The sequence below is a fragment of the Ochlerotatus camptorhynchus genome, unplaced genomic scaffold (assembly GCF_037179485.1).
Source record: "Ochlerotatus camptorhynchus isolate MF236.1 unplaced genomic scaffold, CSIRO-AGI_Acam_v1.1 ptg000471l, whole genome shotgun sequence".
NCBI classification, from domain to species: domain Eukaryota; kingdom Metazoa; phylum Arthropoda; class Insecta; order Diptera; family Culicidae; genus Ochlerotatus; species Ochlerotatus camptorhynchus.
In genome coordinates, this window is record NW_027040957.1 from 454,277 (window position 1) to 476,347 (window position 22,071).

Below are 22,071 nucleotides of genomic sequence, written 5' to 3' on the forward strand. Positions count from 1 at the left end.
AATTTTGCTTCTATGAGCCTCTATTTTAAATCAACACACAGACGTTCCTAGGCTATGGTGCCCGTATGGTCACTGTTGTTTTTGTGCTGATCCAAATAGTTTTGATAATATAATTGCGCATTCTTTTTTTTAAAGGTTGATTTTTGTCCCAGTCTTGTCTTCTGTCGTCACTTATTTTGTCATTTTGTCTTGTGTATTAACCCCCAATTGTCTTGTTGTCAATTACAGGATAATATGGTTGTTTCTCGATTACTTTCTCAAAGGGAAGCACCAGCTCCTGCAAACAATGCATCCGATCGTCGACCCGGCACAACCGGCAGCTCGCGCACGCCTACCAACACCACTACCAGGTAGAGGAAAATTTCCCTATCTGATGATAGTGCTAGCATGCGTGGGCGAGCCACCAGCTACGCCAAATCGACGACCAAACGCACCGCCTACAAAAGCCGATACGCTCCCTTGAAAAAGTTATCGAGATTTCTACTAATTAATGAATTATAGACAATTACCTCTCATGATCCTTGGCTTCACTTTGATTTAACTTACCACTTTTTGATTATTTATCAAATACCTCACCGAGTGTATAGGTAACGCCCCGATGCCTTGTTGATTTCTGGTCTCATTTGGATTGGTCCTGAATTTGTTTGATATCCTTTTCGAAGTTATTCTTTTCCTTCTCCTTAGTCAATTGAAATCCCCGTGTCTCACGTCATATGATTCGCCATTCATAAAGATAATGGGTTAAAAGGGAGTAAAACATACATAAAGGCGGATTAGTATTAGTTGTACTTGATCCAAAGACTAGAAAGAAGCATAGATAACTTAGTAAAAAAAAACTAAATAAAACTAATATATAACTAGTGCAATGGATAAGTGTTAGTTCCGGAATCATTTTAGTGTTAGTAGTTATGTTAGTTTTGATCCGTATTCAGTCCTGCCGGCCCCTCCAGCACTATTTGCAGCAATTGTGATAAGATTATGCGACACTGCTACTACTACTACTATGTTAGATGTATGACTTGTCAATTTTCGCAACGCAATGTCTTTCAATAAATCACTCGATCACTTTGATGTCTGAAAATTTGCTCAAAAGGGTTTTGTTGACACATCATACCTTACCTAAAGCACAACAATCCTAATTCTTATTTCAAACCCATCAACATATTTAACACATCTTTCCTAAAACTTTACTTGTTCGTAAGCGTCTGGTTGAAGATATGACTTTCGCTATTAACATTGCCTGTAATTAACAAATACACTAAATAGGAAGATTTATTATACAACTTCAAAGGCTAGTCGCCTCCCTAAGCGGACCCCCGGCGTCCTATCTCTTATGTTAATTAACTTTCTGAATTCTCTAATTGAAGTTTATTTAATAAATAACTGAAATCTCTAATCTACCTGCACAATCATAATTCATGCTTTAAACTTAAATTTAACATGTTTCAAGTACTTCTGGCTTTGACATATATTAATTATATCTTTGTTCGTCCCAGGTGACACCTTCAAGTGACTAAAATGCTTCACTTTGAAGTAAGTTTCCAAGCTAATTTTTTAATTGTATATTGTATAGGGTAAATGTTCCAATTACGCTCTCACGCTTCCACTATGTGGCACCACAAAAATACGTATGGATATATCACAATAGAAGCACGCCACAGTGGAAATCCCAAGCCATACTTCAAACATTTATCCCAGATCAAAATGAAGCACATATAAGATTAGTTACAATACCATGTACAAAAATGGTGTTTAACATTGTTTCCTGAGTAATACTTCAATGAAAACAACAATGAAAGCTTGTCACGCAAATAGAAGGAGCACCGATGGGCACTTTCTGAAATATTTCAATAGTATAATTCCCTTGCAAACCCAAATAAATCTATCTGCGTAAAAATAAATAAATTAAGAGTGATTTGCAGCAAAACCCGCCAGTATCACACCCAACGTCAGTGCCTATACGTAAGCGTACTACGACGCGGCTCTCAATTAAAGGAGTAACAAGTGTGATACTATCACTGCTAGACTAGATCTTTGGTTCTCTCATGCAGTGGTTTATCAGAGAGGGGAAGCTTAGTAATCCCCATTGCCTGCCCATGACGCCATTCTATCGCGGCATGAGCCAGCAACGCCGACCATAAACCTACCGTCTCCAACACTCCACTAAAAAGCATGAAATTAAGCCCTCCCACCAACATCAAGGTGCAAAAACTAGCCAAGGGGAGGGTGAGCCGAGGTCTATCAAAATACAATAAATCATAGTTAAATACATTATATTTCATTTTCTTATTTTCAATTTGATCTAAATAGATGGCAGCAATCCTCTTCTTGCTATCCTCGATCAATTCACACCTTTCTTCAGGACCGTCAATGTGCGAAAGATTTGGGATCGTATACGGGCGCTGCGTATAGGAACAAATATCACCACTCACAGATATCACTTTCGCTTGAGTCATTTGCGTTTAATTTTTTTTTTGTTCCATTGTTTGTGGTGTCCGAGTCGACTGATCGCCGGTGTTTCATTTCGGTTTGGAGTTTTGCTGTTGGTCTGCAATTGGTATCGATTTCGGGAGAGAGGGCCACTGCTTACTGTTGGCTGCGTTTGATGGTAGTTGGTTGGCGTTGTTGTTGTTCTTGTTCATGTTGATGTTGCTAGTGTCGCTGTAACGTAGTTGTTGTTGGTGCTGCTACTAAGAGTAGTGTCTTCGTTTGCTGCTGGTGCTGCTGGTGCTACTGCTGCTACTGCAGCAACCTCGGAGCAACGTTGCTTTGGGTGAGATTTGCACTCACCATTGCGACCTGTTTTCACTTGGTTTGGGTATGATACCAGTGTAATTTCGCCATCCACGGTGATGAATGGTGGGATGGGAAGAATTTGTCTCATTTTTAAAACACGCACTCCATTGCTGAAACCAGGAAAATAACTCATCCAAACCTCACTGCGAATTGCTTTCACCTCTCCATGCTGGCGCTTATGGTCGATGATAGCCACATTCTACATGTCATCTGGGAGATCATGCAAACGTGCGTCGACAGCGCTGCTTTCTTTGGAATCGTGATATTTTCCCCCTTCAGGTGATGAGCTGAAGCGATTCTTCTTGCTACTTCATTGCTTTGCATACCCAGGTATACAATGTTTTTAACATTGTGTGGCTGGATACATTTCATCTATGACCAGTTGCATTTTACTTTCCAGAAATCGTTTGATTTCCGAAATACACGGCCGCTTATGCAAAATGGATGTTTCCAAAACGACACAGTTTTCTCGCATGGCCCGCATGGCTATGGGCAACAACACTCACACGCATCACACAAAAGAAATCCAAGAATGGTATTATACGTCTGATCGGTTAAGAAGATGGATAGCAACTGAAAATAAGAGCATTGATTTGGGAAAGAATAAATTCTGTACCGATCGAGAAAAAAAATATAAAAATAGTCTTTTGAACGAATGTTCAAACTACAATTCTAAAAACGTGAATTTCAGGTAAATTTTGTAGAACGTCGTGTATTTTTTAAAGTTACATGTATTATATATTTTTAGGTACTCTAAAAAATAAAAGCATTAGCACGCAAAACTTCGAATTGATCAGTATCGACCGAGTAAAAATGATAAAAGTATGATAAATATAATCCTAAAAACGTGGATTTCAGCTTTAATAATTTCGGCAAGTTTCTATAAAATATATCGTTCCACAGCTTTCCCCAAGACAGCAACCCTTTTTCTTGCGAAATAAAAAAAATGTTTCGGTGCACCATATTTTCGACCAAAACATGAAATATTTTTATCAACCACATTAGCCCAACTAATCAAATAAACTTCACTGAAGATGTAAGCTAAATTTGATGTAGCGTTATTATTTTTTTCCTGGCCCGCTGTGCACTGGGTGTGCATTGATCCTTTCCCTTTCGCTTTCCATTTTTTTCAAAATTAGAGTTTCACCTAAATGTTACAAATGCTGTGTTGTTCGCGTCGGTAGCTGCCACGTTTGCATCCTCGGCATCATCCCGAAAGCAAAATATCCATTTTTAATAAGCAGTAAAACAACGAGACATCTGATGAGTGCATCTTTCCCTTACGGTCCACGGACCACACCGTGTGGGAAAAGCTATTTTAAATCTCGTGACAAAACAAAAAACGCACAAGAGCGTTGATTGTATTTATTCCTATGTAAATATTGTGTACAAACAAGTGAATATAAGTTGTACAATTTCAGCGCAACCCTCACTGCCTTGGCGGCGGCAGCTCCGTGTTGCATCGTTGCATTTTTTTAGTCTATCTGCTAGGTGAACGTCTTGTCGTCGTTGGTTGATTGCGAGGAGAACCCGCAATGACGACATCGAAACGAACTCACCGTAACAAGAGTACAAGGGTAGTGGAAACGACAAGCACGAGGAGCATTACATGGTGGGTCAGAGAGCGAAATGGTTTTCCTATGGGCCCGAGATGTACCCGCATCGGACAGAAACAAGCCGGATGCTTGTTTGATGAGTTTAAATGGAGCAGTTGGGACAGTCTATTTATGCAACATTGTGCCGGTTCTGTGGGATAAAAATCTTCTTCGGATTGTTGTGGTCGTAGCAGCTCTGAGCCATAATTGCTAAAAGAAAAACTTTTCAATAGTATTCCAACGGAAGAGTTTATCTTGTCTACAGGAAGCATTTTTGGCAAAGCTTAATTAATTTGCTCTTGTAGAACATTTCTACAAACAGAAAGTTGAAGACAAGGAGATGTTTTAGGAAGCTTATCATGTAGCACGCTCAGTTTCCAGTAATTTTAGATAGTAAAACATTCAGACTGTAATTATTGTGGATAGCCGTGCCTGCAGGATCTTTTTGGAGTATTAATGCTTTGGTCTTCCCTTTGCATTGTGCTAAATACACAATACATAAAAGCAAAATGGTACGGGCTTAGAAAGTTCTCAATTAACAACTATGGCAGTGCTCAATGTATACTGATACATATATGTAGCCTTGAATAGGAAGAACTTTTCGTTACGTCATCGTTCATAATAAACCACAGGATGAGGTGGCGTTGAAAACATGAATAATTTCCAGAGAATAATGCAAGCGAAAATGCATGGACTCAGGTTTTTAATACATATGGGATGCGTAGACCTCAGATATCTTGCTTTTATTTGTGAGAAATGCCGGCGCCGGTGGTGTAGTGGCAAGCGTGACTGCTTTCGCTCCCCAATGGGTCGTGGTTCAATCCCAGCCGAGGTCGGTGGGATATTTCTGAGGCATAAAAATCACGTAAAGGAAGTGAAGCCGTTAGCCCATGTGTGTTGAATCGGTGCGATATCCTACGCAGGTGTGGAAACTGCCTTCCTGCACACTCGATTGCCGTCAATGGATGGCAATCGATGTCCGTCGGTGATTGGCACTAGATCGCGGAACAGAGACCGACGTTAAATAAAGGAAAAAGAAGAAGAATTTGAGAGAGATGATGTCATTTTGGAGTAAATGTTCGAGGAGTCCGATTGAATAAACTCTATTACTTATTATCCGTTAACTTTGGCTTCAAACAAGTTTAAACGGTTATCATACCGTGTGTCAAGCCTCCAATCAACTCATACAGAGAAAGCTCTTATTTAATTAACTTCATCTATCGTTTATATTTAACTAGTCCCAGCAGAACGTTATACAAATTTATGTGGTTCTTGTTCATTTTACCAGTTGTTTTTGGTTATCGGAAGTCAATGAGCAATGAGAAAGCAATATTTTTGGTGATCTAGAACCAGTAAATTGGTCCATCGTTCCAGTCAATCCATCCAGTGTTAAATATGAGGAAGCTCAGCAAAACATGATGTTTAGTTTTTATGATGAATATAGTGCGTCTCTCAGTTATTCTCTCCAAACCCATAATATAAAATTCTTTTAAATTTGGAAGAACTTCTGTTCTGATAAAAAAAAATAATAAAACCACCTTAGACGTCCATAGCCTAGAAACTTGACGCACTCAACTTCATTAACGAATAGGTTTATTGAAATACACCTAGAAACTCTCCACCAGTTGTGACAAAATCATCAATCAAATGATATTTTTCATTCTGATACGCTCTCAATAACATTGATATCGATTTTACAAGCTCCTTTGATATTGCGAGACTATTCACAACGTGTAAAGTTGAAGCTGCGAGTTGAATCGACGCAAAAATGATTCCGTTGCACCTCGTTTTCATAGAAAGGTTAGGTATAATAATGCTATCTCTTTTTCCCTTCACCGATGGCAGACACGAAGCGACTGCTACCAGCCGTTATGGAAGTTCACATATCACCACATTTTGGTGAAATTTGCAGTTGGTGAATTTTGTTAGCTTGATATTTCGAGCTGCGATATCACAGCTTGCAATATCATCCGCAGTTAATCTTGGGCATTGATGAGATTTAATGTTTTTGATATTTGTCAACACTCCTCTCTACGCTTGTTGTGTGCTCCTTTGACTCAATAATTGTAGATTGATAAATCACTCAAGCATTTTACTTTTTGCGCAATTTCACCTAGTTTTTGCACCTTTCAAGGTTATAAATTCAATTTTGTTCTGGAAATCCCGGGAGTTTTGCAAAAAATCCGGGATTAGGGATTATTTTGAGCCCGGGAGATTTCAGAGTTTTTATACCGGGATCTCCCGGGCAGAACCTTCATGGAAAATTATGACATTTCAGTGCGAGGAAAATTGATTATGATTCAATATACTGTAATCTCAGTTTGCATTTCAGAACGAGTGAGTGATTTTAAAATGGCTTTTGGGATGAAAATAAATATCCTACCAGTCCAACATTTCAGTTGATCAATCTATTTGCCAATTAAAATTGAGCTAATTTGAATTCTTTATTTTTCTAGAGCAAGAAATATGAGGCCAATTTTCTGTGTGCACAACCTTGACAAGCATTGAGCATTTTAGATTTCAATTTCAGTTGAACAACGATACTTCACAATATATAATATATTTATATTGAATCTATGTGTAGAATCAAAATCTATAAAGTTTAATCAGCCCTTCAGAATAGGGTAGAGAACTACTTCGGCCTATCGAGCAGAAAACATCAAATAAATCCATGATTTCAGAGTTAACAAGTCAATTATGCGTTTGGTACGATACTTTAGTTTATAAGCTACGGAACGAAGTCACTGAGAACGAGTGATATGAAGGTTTACACCCATTATTCCCAAAAACAAAAAAGCGCTCCGACCGAATCAATTTTTATCTTCATCCGATAGGCCGAAATGAATTCATTGGCGTTTCAATGCGTTAGGCCGAGTTTAGAATCCGTAGGCCGAGTTTGGCGTCAATAAGCAGTGTTAGACTTTTGACAATATCTCAACGATTGGTTTCTCTTTATCAAATCTTACGGTATGTACGGAAAGGTAAATAAATTTGGAAGCCATCAGTAATAATAACATTTTGTTTGGTGCTAAACTGCGCTAGATTAAGAAAGACTAAGTGCGAGTTGTGCTTAATAGGCCGGAAATGGGGTAGTTAACCCTACCCTCTATCATTACCATGATGTTATTTAAAACTTGTTTATGTTTCATTTCGCCATGTACTTCAGAGATTTGAAGAGGAAATAGATATATTCCGAATCAGAATATCAGCGTTTATGTGGTGTTTACATATACGCTGGTTCACTAGCGCTTGTGTTCTAGAACTATACTGGAAAGTAGCCAGCATAATGGAAACAGGGCGTAAGCAACGATCAACATAAGATTTCAGGAACAACTGAAACTCTCGATAGTTGGTTGAACTAGTGAACTAGCATAAGTGTAAACACCCCATTATGGGATGTTTACATCTGTAATGGTACTAGCAGCATGAGATTTCAGGAGCAACTAAAATTCGTGCTACACTAGCTGGTTGCTCTAGTGAACCAGTACATATTAAACACCACATTATGTACAGTTTACACTTATGCTAGTTCCCCAGCATAACCAGCTCAATAAACTAGCACGAATTTCAGTTGTTTCTGAAATCTCATGCTGGAAATACTGACGCCCTGTTCACATTATGCTGGCTACTTTTTAGTACAGTTCTAGTACACTAGCGGTATCAAATCAGCACAGATGTAAACATCACTTTATGAAACCGTATTAGGAGAATTTACGTATTCTCATCAGACTAAGCTGCGTCCGCGATTCTGTTAGCATTTTCTCAGCGTCACGCACACATTTGACGTGTTTGGTTGTTTACATTTCTAGATAGAGATGGAATTAGGGCGTAGCAGCCTTCGTAAGCAATGACTTCTTTCGTTAATTTCTAGGAATTCAAGGCAGGCCTACACAAACCAACATATCCATCGGATAGGGGAAGTCTTCCCTTACTCGCTGGTTATGTCGATTTGCCAGGGACAGCCATGACTTTCGAGAAATCATCGTGAGAAGTCATTGTTTACAAAAGTTGTAACGCCCTAATTCCACCTCTATCTAGATTGATTTGTTGCTTTTAAATAGATAGAGAAGTCTAGAGTAACATTTGAAATTTAAATTTTTCCGCAACTATTCAATTCATATTTAAGAAAACTGAAGTGTTTTAGGCATTGATATTGTTCACAGTAACAATACTAACTGTAACTAACATCCAAAATATATGAAAAGCTTTCAAAAATATATGAAAATCGTTAACAATTAAATTTCATAAATTAATAAGCCTTTTTGTGAATCTTTCAATGGATAGGCCCTTTTTGGTAAGCCATTGTGCTTGTCATCAGAAATTGTACGCCCTTTGCTAAGCCTTTTTCGCAACGTCAAATAAATTCATAACAAATCATCGGCCCTGCCTCAAGCAGTAGGGCCTAGCTTTGGTTTGAAATTTTTCAATCATCGGCCCTTCTACGTCACTAGGCTTATCAATGAAATGGAATAAATGAATGGTTGGCCATTTTAGCGTGCGGGCCTATTACTGAATCGAAAAAAATTGTTGATCGGCCGTTTCGAAAATCGTATAATTTTTAATGCTTTTTCTCGATTATGCGAAATTTTCCTACACGATTAGTAGCTATCAAGCGGTGCTAAAGAATGGTATCAAAACCCGATTTGTTTACGTTTTGGACATAGGCCCATTTCAAATGTTACTCGAGAAGTAATCTCTTTCAATCGCCATAATTGTCCAAAACTGTTTGAAAGCCTTTTTACAACGCTCCGAACTTCTCATGTGAGTGTAACTATTGTCGGTAGCCTCTCTTTCTTCGGCAACCTTTCCATTTGAACTGCGTGTTAACCAGCTGTTCTGTTATCGGCTTATCGAAATCAGTAAAAATGTGATTAGATTTAAGTTGAAAGTCAAAAAAACCTTTGAATACATTTAACGATGTGGTTTGATGGGAAAATACTGTGAAATTACGGGTAAATTTCGGATGCCGAAAACAGTCAATGGTTGCCGAAACCGACATTGATCCTTTATAAACATATGATTAGAACACTCTAAACTAAGCCAGTTAAAGCACGGCAAATCTTTACTGGAGCAAACCATTCAAAATCGCTGATCATTTGACCACAGGTATCATAAAATAGGACATCACTCTTGGTTCTTGCAATCTAATTGTTAAGATGATTCAGTCAGTTATCCTTGTCTGTGTATTGAATCCAACTCTGTAAATTAACGCCCAGCCATCCGTCATGTTGCGTACAAGGTCAGTTCTGCAAGCAGTGGTTTATCTAGTATTCTAAGGTCTTCACTGGAAGTAGAATAGGAAAAGACCAGAGTCGGAAGTAGAAATACGAACTCACGCTATTTCACTACACCCAACAATAATCATGTTGATACCCATAACGCATTCTTGTCCACCAGGAAGCTATCGTTGTTCTTGAATTCTGAATTCTACAGCGAATCAGGATTGAGAACCGTTGTCATCTCTTAAGTTCGAGATATTGGCCGAAAAAAAGACTTGTGGATAACACCTCGGTGTAACTTTAAGCGCAATATCGCATAAATTAGCAATGTTGTATACAAGCTTGTACAAAAATTTCGATGTTTATGCCAACTATAGCAAAACATTAAACGAGAAGAGATTTTACGCGACAGTTCAAATTCAGAATATGTTTCTGTGTGGATAATTCCCGTGGCCACAATCCTTGGTTAATGCACATCAAGAAGCACCTGTAATAAAAAAGAACTAATTATTATTCAGTCAACCGGGCAGTTTTCCTGATATCCATCCAGGCGAGAAGACAAATTTAAAACAAACGAAAAAAAACAATCCCACACTGCTTAGCAACCAGCATAGAAACAGCATTAGGCCTCACTAGTAAACAACGTACACGCTAACACGGATCCCCTGTTATTAACGGAGCAGACCTGAGTGTCATACTGCTGCTACTGGCTTTTAATAAAAAATAATGGTACTCTATGAAATCCTTTTAACCATCAAAGGCATTAATAACGACGGAGACGATGAGCATTGATATTTACGATCGGGATTTGGTACAATGCACTACGGTAGCCTGGTACAAAGGGTACAAAGCGAGGCATTGTAAACAGCTCGGTCACGTGCTGAAGATCATAGTTAATTCTTCGCTGCACACAGTGTAAATATTTACGTTTTTTTACAAAAATCAGGTAATAATGACATTTGATATTCGAAAACAATTGGATAGAAAAAAAGAGGCCTGCTGCGTGATGATTATCTGAGTTTTATATAAAAACGTAAATATTTGTGCAGCGAAGAGTTTCGTGTACTTGATAATTTGTTCTTGGGCCATGATTTTCTTTGCTCGATGAAATCTGTCAATCAGTGATCAAGCGAGCAACGAGCGCTCATCCTCAGTGAAAACAGTGAGCATATACATAAGTTTTCTTTTCAAAAATACCGTAACGAAGCGTAATTTACTCATCACTGAAACAGGTAATGGTTCGTTGATGAAAATATCTCGAGCATATGTTGAAGACTAGGTAGTGCATTTAGTTATACCGGGATGGTGGAGACGTAATGATTTTCAAACCAACACAGCAAAAAAATAATTTTGATATCACGTCAAAGTAGATGCACTACAATCATGTCGAAAATATGGTGTAATATTACTTGCTAAAAAGGACAAAATTATCATTAATACAATGCATGAACTGACATTACGCTGCTTTTACTGCATTTGTTTATTTATGTGGTCATAAAAATTACATGAAATTTTCGACATGATTGTAGTGCATTCACTTTGATGTGATATCAAAATTATTTTTTTGCTGTGAATTTGAACTGTTTAAATTTTCTTTGCTGTTGCAAGAAGAAAATAGATAAATTTTGAGTGGAAATAGAAATCGTTTATTTTTTCACCAATCAATAAAAAAAAACAGTAAACGGCGCCGATGGTGTGATTGCCTCTTACCCCAAAAGGCCTGGGTTCAATCCCAGTCAGCGTTGTAAGCCGTTGGTCCCCGGTTCATGAGTTGATGGGTATATAGGTAGGGTCCAGGCGTGGGAGCCAGTGAACTTGGCGGTATTGCCAGGTCGCTGGTGGTGGGCAAGGCCCCGGGCCCAGATGGGATCCCGGTTGTGGCTCTGAGGGCGGCCGTTGCGGAAAATCCAGACATGTTCCGTTCTGTTTTTCAGACTTGTCTGGACGTAGGCGTCTTCCCAGACGCGTGGAAGCGGCAGAAGCTGGTGCTGCTTCCGAAGCCAGGAAAACCCCCTGGGGACCCGTCAGCATACAGACCCATCTGTTTGCTGGACACCACTGGGAAACTGCTTGAGAGGGTCATCCTCAACAGGCTGTCGGCCTACACCGAAGGTGTAGACGGCCTGTCAAGCAGCCAGTACGGGTTCCGAAAGGGCAGATCCAAGGTGGACGCCATCCGCGACGTCATCCAGACGGCAGAGGTGGTCCATCGGAAACAAAGGGGCATTCGCTACTGCGCGGTGCTAACCTTAGACGTGAAGAACGCGTTCAACAGCGCGTGCTGGGGGGCGATAGCCCACTCGCTACACCAGCTCCAAATTCCCGGAGGGCTGTATAAGATTCTGGAAAGCTACTTCCAGAATCGTGTGTTGACTGTTCTGTGTCGTAGAAGATGGCGAAAAATGCGTTAGAGTCACCGCAGGTGTGCCACAAGGCTCCATCCTGGGCCCGGTGTTATGGAACGTCATGTACGATGGACTGTTGAGGATAAAATTCCCGGTAGGCGTGAAAATTGTAGGTTTTGCCGACGATGTCACGCTGGTAGTCTGCGGGGAATCCCTCGTGGAGGTAGAGCTGACAGCGGCCCACTGCGTCAGGCTTGTGGAGGAATGGATGAGAACCAGGAAACTGGAGCTCGCCCATCACAAGACGGAAGTGGTCGTAGTCAACAATCGCATGTCAGTACAGCATGCGACGTTGACAGTCGGCGGAAGCACAATTAGGTCTGTGCGCTCTCTAAAACTCTTAGGGGTCATGCTCGACGATAAGCTCAGCTTCGGCTGCCACGTCGAGTACGCCTGCAAGAGAGCGTCTATGGCTATGGGGGCATTATCCCGTATGATGTCAAACAGCTCGGCAGTGAACAACATTTATTTCATAGAGACTTAAATACATGGAAAATATCGTAATTTGGAGTAAAAAATAATCAAAATTAAGATTAAAATACGGATAAATTGCAAAATCTCAGAGTATGAACTATTTTCAAGATTTTGGGAAATCGGATTGATATATTTGCAGTGTATAACTAGATTTCAAGCTTTTCGGACTTCATCACAGTCATCGACATATTTCCCAGATCCCAGACAATTCCTCAATTTTGTTGCTAAGGAATCCACTTTTGACTGACAAAGAGGCGCGCCTTTAGAGGGTGTTTCAATACTCCGAAGGGCATGAATAGCGGGACCTTTCAATTGGAGTCGGATCCTTGCGATAGATGCAAGAATGATAACTGTAAAAAAAAATCGACTACTTTATCATTCCTCAATAGTGATGGAGTAATACGACATGCACTAAACTAAGGACACGGGATATACTACAATAGATCAAATTACTGGTCGAAGTGGTGTTAGGTCCCGAACAGAGGAGAAAAAAACCGAACTTTTAATAAAATCCTACCCAAAAAAATATTTAACGATGTTAAAACTAAATTGAAATTGGACAATTTTTCATCACGGATGCATCTTAATGAAAATGTTGGTGTTAACTCGGAAGAAATATACAATCTCTATACAAACTTTCTTTCAAGAAATCTATAGCACATTTTCTGAAGGCGATCGTGATCGTGAATATTTTAATTTATTCCCAGAATTTTCTAGAGACATTAGTGTCAATCAAGTCATGGTGCAGGACATTAAGGAAGATGTCTCTAAAGGATCTGGGCCTGCAGGATCCCACCTGTTTTTATAAATTACTTACAGCTAAATCATGAAAAAGCTCCAAGCTCAGCAATTCCCTTTTTTTAATCTTTACTTTTTAACCACAGGACCGATTTTTGTATCACCCCTTTTGTCAGTGGTGGCAAGGGGGAAAACTTATCAAAACCCCTCATCAACGGATGAATTTGGTAAATGGGATGCTCGATCCGATTTGTAACTTCCTCAAAATTGACTTTTGCTCGCTATCTACTTTCTACATAAAAAGTTCACACTACCGCACTATAACCGAACTATAAACTCTATATTATCATCTCCTCGTATATCGTATAAAAATGTTCATTTTAAGTATGATATTGACGTTAACAATCTTCAAAAATATTAAGTTTTTAGTTTTGCTGATAAACTGCCATGAGCTTCCATTGTTCAAAACATAATATTTTGGAAAAATTGTAGCTGACAAACCACTACACCGATTATTTTTCACAAGTTAAAATAAGAGGTAATTAAATCTAGTTTTTTGGAAAAATATTAACATTGACATAAATCGCGGTTTTACATTGAGAAACATTGATTAGCACTATTTTCATTATTTTAATAGTCTCGGCAACAAAGTCACTATTATATTTTATATTTTTTCTAGAAAATTTGGAAATTTTTACACAATATAAAAAAATTAGCAATGTATGCAACTTTTCTAAGAGCAAAGCATTTGATCGCATTGACAAACTCATGCTACTATTCAAAAAACTGGAAATTGAGTCGTCTCCAAGACTCACATCTAGGTTCTCTTCTGTTCATATTATTTGTCGACCATGACATGCAGCTCTTTTTTGAAATAAGGAACAAAGAAGACATCGAGGTATTCCAGAAAGAAATACACATTTTCTACATTTGGTGTAGCTAAAACCTTTTGCAACTGAACTTACAAAAATGTGGTTCAATAGCTTTTAGTATAAAACGAAGCACTCCAGAGCAGTTGCAGGCCAACTAGAAAAAAAACACGTTTTTTGACTCGACCCTCCCCGAGTTGCCTGAAACTTAGAGTAATTGTGTAATTATTTTCAAAAGTTGATGTTCTACGGTTTTTGCCAATTTTAAAGTGTCTGTTGTTTAAATATTTCATTAGCTTAAATTTTTCATAAGCTTTTTTTTAATAGAAAATGTAATCATTGAATATACTTTTCAGATACTTGAGTTTTTAACAATTCTTGGAATTACTCAATTACTCAATAATACTTTAAAAATTACCGTTTTCTCTACAACTTTGTCCCATACATCATTTTGATCAGAAGTGACGTTTTCGTGCTACAATTTATTGAAAAATGACAAAGACGCCATTTTGAAACAAATACAAGATCCAGAACGGCTGAATTTTTCCAAAAATGTGAATGATTGCCCATAACATACAATAAGGTAAAATTTCATGCAAATCAAAAAAAAAAGGCAAGTTTTTCCGATTTGTCATTTGACGTGGAACTGCTCACCAGACATAACAATCGCTCTAGGAAATCAGCAAGTCACAACGTGTGATAGAATAAGGGATTTAGGAGTTATATTAGATTCCAAACTTACATTTATTGACCATTGGAATACAATCATCAACAGAGCAAATAGCATGCTTGGATTTATAAATCGTTTAAGTCATAGTTTTCTTGACCCTGACACATTAAAAACATTATACATTGCCTATGTAAGGTACATAGCAATACTTCAATTCTGTTCGTTAATTACGAACACACAGAAGTAATACAATGTTAACCAGGAGCTGTTTAGTCGAACCTTTTGGTATATAATTTTTTTAGATGTAAGACATAAAATGAAATTGGGTTCCTAAATTAAAAAAAAAATATCGGTTTTTATACTTCATCTGAAAGAGGTACGTTTTTTCGACAAAGACTTTCATCTTGATTTTTAAATCAAGATTTAAAGCTAAATAATGACTTCACTGTTCGACACTAAACTAACAAATCTAAAGCTCGCTCCCATACAAATTCCCACCGAGGGGCGCTAAGATGGTGATGTTTACTAATTTTATTGCATGTATTTAAATTAGTTCCAATGTACCAAAATTGATGAGTTTTTGGATCCTTTTTTATTGAGATTACGAATATGCATTTATATCAATACGCCTTGAGAACCCAATTATCATTGTAACAAAATGGTTTACTCTTGACAAAGAAAATAATGGCCATCGAAAAACTTCTTGTTTCTGCAACTCATACAAATTTCAAGGTTCGCAGACTTGAGAAATTTGGAGTTGATGCTTGCACATATAAAAAATGTGCTACTGAGCTAGGGGGGACATGGCCTCCCATGCCCTCCTCTGGCCACGTCTATACGAGCAGTGCACAGGCTAATTGGAGATAACCATCTCTAAACTTGTCGTTGAAACGTGATGTGTTTACTACGCCATCAAAACAGGAGAAAATATTTTGATTACAGATAATGATCACCGCATTGAGCGGGATGTTCAATCAACACTACTCCGACCGCCAGTGTCTACATAATGTAGTAGTTAGTTTTACACATCCGACAATGGCTGCATGAATAAATAAAGCCCAGTCGTTTGATCGTACACATTTCCGTATATCGTAGTTCAAAATATTTGAATTTGGTGATAAATATCCCGTCCCACTGAGACGAACACAAATCGAATCGGTTCGTCTAATATTTATATGCCAACATTAGTATTTACACCGAGCAATCAAATATAAAATCAAAAACAGCACCTTTGATGGTAGCAGCTCGCACTCGTCCTACTCGGTCTGGGATGAGAACACGCCACGGGAAAATGTTGATCTACTACGATCATCCATCAAAGCATTTTTCCCGACTATCGTGCTGCACTTTTTGCATTCCTCCACTTGTGCGAGAGAATCAATTTTTTTTAAACCTCTTCTTCTATCCATGCACCATTTCTTCTGCGATAATCTGTACCATTTTCGTGCTTTTCATTCTCTACGCACTCACATACCACCCACTTGGCTTCATTATTAACTCCACAGCGCGAAGAAAAGGAAGGTACTTTAATCAATGCAACGCAGGCCACAACAGCTATTTGGATGGAACCCTGCAAGTCAGGGCACGCGATGGCTTGCCGAGAAAAAACGCGCCAATCCCGCGAACTCACGCTGCGATGCTAAACACCGACGGAAAAATGCACAACCATAAATTTTGACGGTTGACTCTTGCCTTCATCTTCATCTCTTGATTGACGCTGATTCATACAATCACATCGTCGTCAACATTTTCAAATTTTTCCACAACGCCACATAAATTTCCCCATTTCATAATTTTCCGTGGATCGCCACTTTTCACATTTCATACCACAACATGTTAAACGACGGAAACTCGGGAAAAACCGTTGGCGAAGAAAAACAAACACAGAGACCGTTAATGGAGGAGTTGGGTGGTGATTGGGCGACAATTTTTCCACCCAATGTAGATTCCAATTCCCGCGCCCGCTTGGAAGAACGCGTAATAATATTATCCGACAATACCGAATCGTGTCCAAAATTTCGAACGTCTTTACCCTGTTCTCCACGAAACTGAACCGATGCTACCGAGTAGCGGAATACAACTGACTGAGCTGCGGCTGGCCCAAAATGAAATAAAAAAATACCGCACGGGTACCAACCAACACGGAAAAGGCTGAAAGCATGAGCTTTACGATGTGGCGTCGCAACGCCGTACGACGTTGTCGACCCTCCATACGACGCTCTTCTGGCTGGGGCGGTGAGATTCGTAGCGTCATGCTCCATGTGTGACGCCAAGAAGACTCAAGACGCTCGAGCAGACTTGAACCTGGGTCTTTCATCCACTCATCGAGGAATCCGAAAACGCGTGGAAATATATGCACATGAAAACAAATGTAATACGAATGAGCGTCGGTGTCTCTCGCCCGAGTTGGTTGGTAGGTATGTGGCATGTAGCTTGGTTTTGCCTGGTCACAAGTTGGTAGCGGCAGTGTCAAGATACAAACTTGCTGACAGTGGTGTGACATCCACCTCGCCTATGTGGAATATGAGCGACGAAGCGTGCCCGCCGTGGTCGGATTCAGTTTCAGTGTTGGTTGGAGAGTTATTTCTATTCGAGCACGTCAACCACCTTCGCACTTCGAAGTCAGATAAGCCGCGTCGAATTCCAAATCACAGACGCACTATATGTAGCGTTGTGTCTGAATTGTGCCTTCTCTATTGCTGATTGGCCTTGACGTGTGGAAGCGGTTTGATTTGGAAGATTCCAAAAACCATTTAGAATGAGTGATGAACATCAAACCGGAATCGTGCTAATGGGAAAATCTCACAAACTAATGGTTACATTTTCTTCCATCGGATTTGAAAACCCTTTGTGGGGGAAGTTGTTTTGAAAGTGCTTCGCGCGTGAAATGTATTCGCTGGCTCGGTGAATCAGACTTAACCATTGCTGCTGTGGCAAAATGTTACTTCGGATATCGATGGTCTCAACCTTGACTCTGAACGATTATGAGTAAAACGATTTCAGTGGCACGCAATAGCTCTAGTACAGATTATCTAAAGACGCATAACACTTTCTTCATATACGTATTAAGCTCCTTTCCACTTCTGACCATGACAGGAGCACGCCGATTTTGAATTCAAAGTGATGGGAGACCGTTGTTGAGCCAACAAAGTGATTCGAAGATGCATCATCAACGGTAGTCATGCTGCAAATTCGATAAATGTCGTACGTGTGAATCGCAGTGCTTCGCAGTAGAACAAGCTTTACCCGCTCCGAATTCCATGACACTTTGCGTAATTTGTCGATAACTATTAATAATAAACCAAGTTTGTGTTAGAATTCTGCCATTCTGAAAAGAGCCTAATTTTTCAAAATGTTTCAATATTGTTCAACCAATCTTAGCACGAAAACGGCTCATCTATTCGAAAAGATGTCTGAAGCAAAGTTGTATGAAACTGGATTGCCTTTTCATATAAAAAAACACTGTTAAAAATGATATGTCCATGATGGACATAAAAATTAAAAAAAAAACTGTTTAAAAGAAATGTGGTGGAGATGAACCGACCTGCGGCTTAAAATCTCCTAAATAAAGGAAATCATCAGTAGTCATCAAAAAGAAACGATCATGTTTCTGTTATGCTTATTTAAAAGCTAATCAAACATGCTAACTTTTCTTATAATGGACACAATGGCCACTTTTAAACTAAGCATAATCGTAGAAGATCTACTTTTAGTAAAATTTTCTAACTTTTTAATAGTGCAAAATGTATGTAATTTATGTATAGGAAAAGGTTTTATGGACTAACCCAAGTATCAATCCACCAGCCTTTTGGAATCCACTCTGATTTATAACAGTGCTGTGGTTGTAGGTGGTCCGGGTAGTCATTGACTACTTGGCACTAAAATCAATATAATAAATGCAATCAAGCTTTAGGAATAAATTTATTAAAACTTTATTCTGGAACACATTCACAAATTCCAGAACTTTAAAGATGGTTTAGAATAAGAAAGTTTATTTTAAAATACGTTAAAAATATAATATTTTTAGTAAAACAAAAACAACAACAGCACTTCCCGAGCAAAGTAGAATAACAACCCGATATCATCTAGATAAAAAGTCTTGTTATCCCAGATATCATGTTGTTTTCAGTTGTTATCGCATAACTTATTAAGTTATCAGCCTTGATCAATTTTGTTATCAGTTGTTATCATGAAAAATTCACTATATATTTATTAACGATGCAAGGTTAGTTCAAAATTTTAAATATTATTCGCATTGAAACAATAAAAAATAGTGCTTTTAATCCCTAATCATATTTCAGTTATCAGCGTGAGGCTTTGATAGCAAAATGATAGCATGATTTGAAATTTATGGAATAAATTTGTATGGCTTACAGAATTTGTTATCAAGATATTATCAATGATAACAAAATTAGTTATTTTTGTGATATCCAACGAGCAGTTTTTTGTTATCATTTTTGCTACGATGGCTGTTAATTCAACCATAATGATAACATATTCAGTTATAAAAAAGTGATAACCGGGTAATAGAACTTGTTATCAATTTGATATTTTACTTTGCTCGGGAACCTAATCGTTTTTAAGACATGACAATCAGTTTTAAAGAAACAGCGTTACAATCAAATCCATGAAATGGTAAAGATTAACAGTTACTTCATTTTATTAAGTCAAAGATCTCAAAATATTCAATGTCAATTATGGAGAAAAAAATTGTTTCAAGTTTGCATGAAAGGAAATGCTATGAATACAGGGAAACTTAATAAACAAGCTGCGGAAACATAAGGAATGTTCTTAAAACTTCTTGAAAATATGGGGAACTTTATGGAAGCCTTAAGAACTTCAAAGCAGTTAAATTAGAATAACAGAAGCTGCAGAAACTTTTAAGAAGATCTTGTAATTTCAGGAAAATTCAGAGACATTAACGTAAGTCAGAAAAAAATCAGAAATGCCTAGAGAATTTGAGAAAAACTGTGGAAACTTTTAAGAAGATCCAAGTACTTCAGAAAAGCTAGATCGAGAGATGTTTGGAGGATTTCAGAGATCTTAAGGGCAGTTCCTGTAACTGCAGGAAAGTCCCCAAACAATACATATGTTTTATAGCAGTTTATATAACTTTTGTGTGACTGATTTTTGTTGTAAAGAAGTTAACTCAACATAATTCTATGAATTTGTGTTACTTGGGTCAAGACTATTGGATGAGCTTAAAACAGTAGAAGTGTGAGATTAGCTAAATTCAGGACAACTCCATGTTTTTCAGGAAAAAAAAATACGAAACCCCTTAAGATGAGCCGAGAACTACGTAGAAGTATAGAAACCTTGTCAAAAGTTTAGAGGAATTATGAAAACTTCAGAAATATCTCGGGACCTTAACAGAGGTCCAGAAAACTTCAAAGTACTCAGGAGAGTTCCATTTATATCTCAGTAGAACCAAGATGTTGTCAAATTGAGTGCTTTAGGGAAGCTTCTCTGATCTGGACGAATCAGAGAACCAAAAAGAAGTTCAAATAATTTCAAAGAAATTGACGAAAGCTTACAGATTTAGGCAAATTCCTGAATCTTCAGCAAAGTTCCGAGACAATTTCTGCAACGTAAGGGAAGTTATATTAACATCAGGAAAATGTGAGAGTTTTTTAATGTTCCAAGAAATTCCAGAGCTCTTCAAAGAAATTTAAAAACTTTTAGACAGTTTCATGACATTCAGCAAATGCTTGCGTACAACAAGGATGATCAGATAGCTTCAGAGCAATTCCATTAAATCAGGGAAATTTGCAGAGACTTGCAAAAAGTTTCGAGGAATCTGAAAACTTCATAAGCGTCAGGAAATTATGAATATTTAGAGAACCTCAGAGATGCATAGAAATCTTCAGTGATCCCATGTTCAGAGAAATTCAGGGAAAATTAGTGATTTAAGATCCGTGAGCTTACAAAACTTTATAAAAAATATAGAAAATTAAGGGTAATTCAATTAACTTCAGAAAATTTTAGGTACTCGGTAGCAACGTGGTCAATATGAGAACTTCACTCCACGAATGTTTTATGAACATTAGGAAAATGTTAGAACACTTCAAAGAAGTTTCGTAAGCTCCAAAAATTCTGAAACAACAAGAAAGTTCCATGAATTAGGGAAAATTTGCTGGAAATTTTGAGAAGTGCCCAAATTTTTTGGGGATTTTTATTATTATTTCCATAGAACTCCAGAGATATATAATAAGAAAACGTTTGAGTTATTTACATAATTTCAGTGAAATTAACGGAAGCTTACACAAATAATTGTATTCATGGCAGTAGAACAATCTTTACGAAAACAGCAAAAACGGAAAAGAAGTTTTTTTAGAAATTCAAGAAAGAGCAGAGAACCACAGGAAAAATCCAGAAGCTTTAGAGAAATAACATAAATTAAAACAAAAAAGTTGCGGAAACTCCAGCGAATTGATTAACCAACAGGAGTTTTCTAGAATTCTAGGAAAACTACCGACACTTCACTGCCGTGAGATGAGAAATTGGCATAAGCACCACCATGTTCAATTTTCACTTTTCACCATATTCACGTCTTTTTTTTCGTTGATTTGTTTTGCATCGATCTTGGTTTCCGTACTAAGTACCATTGGACCATCAACTCATGGACCGGGGACCAACGGTTTTAATTCCCTTTATTGTCCTACGCCTCAGAAAATCCCGACGGCACCGACTGGGATTGAACCCAGGCCTTTTATAGTGAGAGGCAGTCACGCTTACCACTAGAACACCGGCACCGCTACACCCAAAAACACTTAACACTTGCACACAATTTGATGTTGAAGAAAAGTGGCAATGTGACGTTAGCCATACATTTTCAGATCAGTGAAAAATTATCACTGTTTACACATAAGTGGCGTCCGGCATATATAAGTGCTGAAAAACTTTCATATTTAAGCTTTGTTCAGATCACATTCAACAGGTCGAGGAATAATAACAAAAATTTTCCAATCATTGCGAGGTTAAACAAAAGTATCTGTTTCCTGAACGATTCTCTAAATGGATTTAAATTTGCCCATATTTTTGAAAATTCACTTGGAGTTCTCCTCAGCGTTCACTTTTTATTCTCTCGAAATTCTTAAATTCTCCTCAGAATTCGTTTAAAATATCCTTCGAATTTAATTTTCTTTAAATTTTTCGTCGGAATCAGCTTGAAATTCTTCTCAGTAAGTAACCTTTTGGAATTCATCTCATTGAATTCATTTCAGAATTCCCTCACTTCACTCACATTGAAAATTTCAAAAGAATTTATTTGCAGTTCTATTAATTGATATTATATTTTCTATAGTT

The 22,071-nt window shown here is 38.0% G+C and overlaps 1 protein-coding gene across 1 annotated transcript in view; it reads right to left on the reverse strand.

Annotated features, from left to right (window-relative positions):
• LOC135712333 (cardioacceleratory peptide receptor-like) overlaps positions 1-16,797 on the reverse strand; it is a 325,970-nt gene extending 309,173 nt beyond the window's left edge. The window contains exon 1 of the mRNA XM_065235305.1: positions 15,996-16,797. The gene's annotated coding sequence lies outside the window, so the exon portion shown is untranslated. The remainder of the gene's footprint in view (positions 1-15,995) is intronic.
• Positions 16,798-22,071: the final 5,274 nt, after the last annotated feature.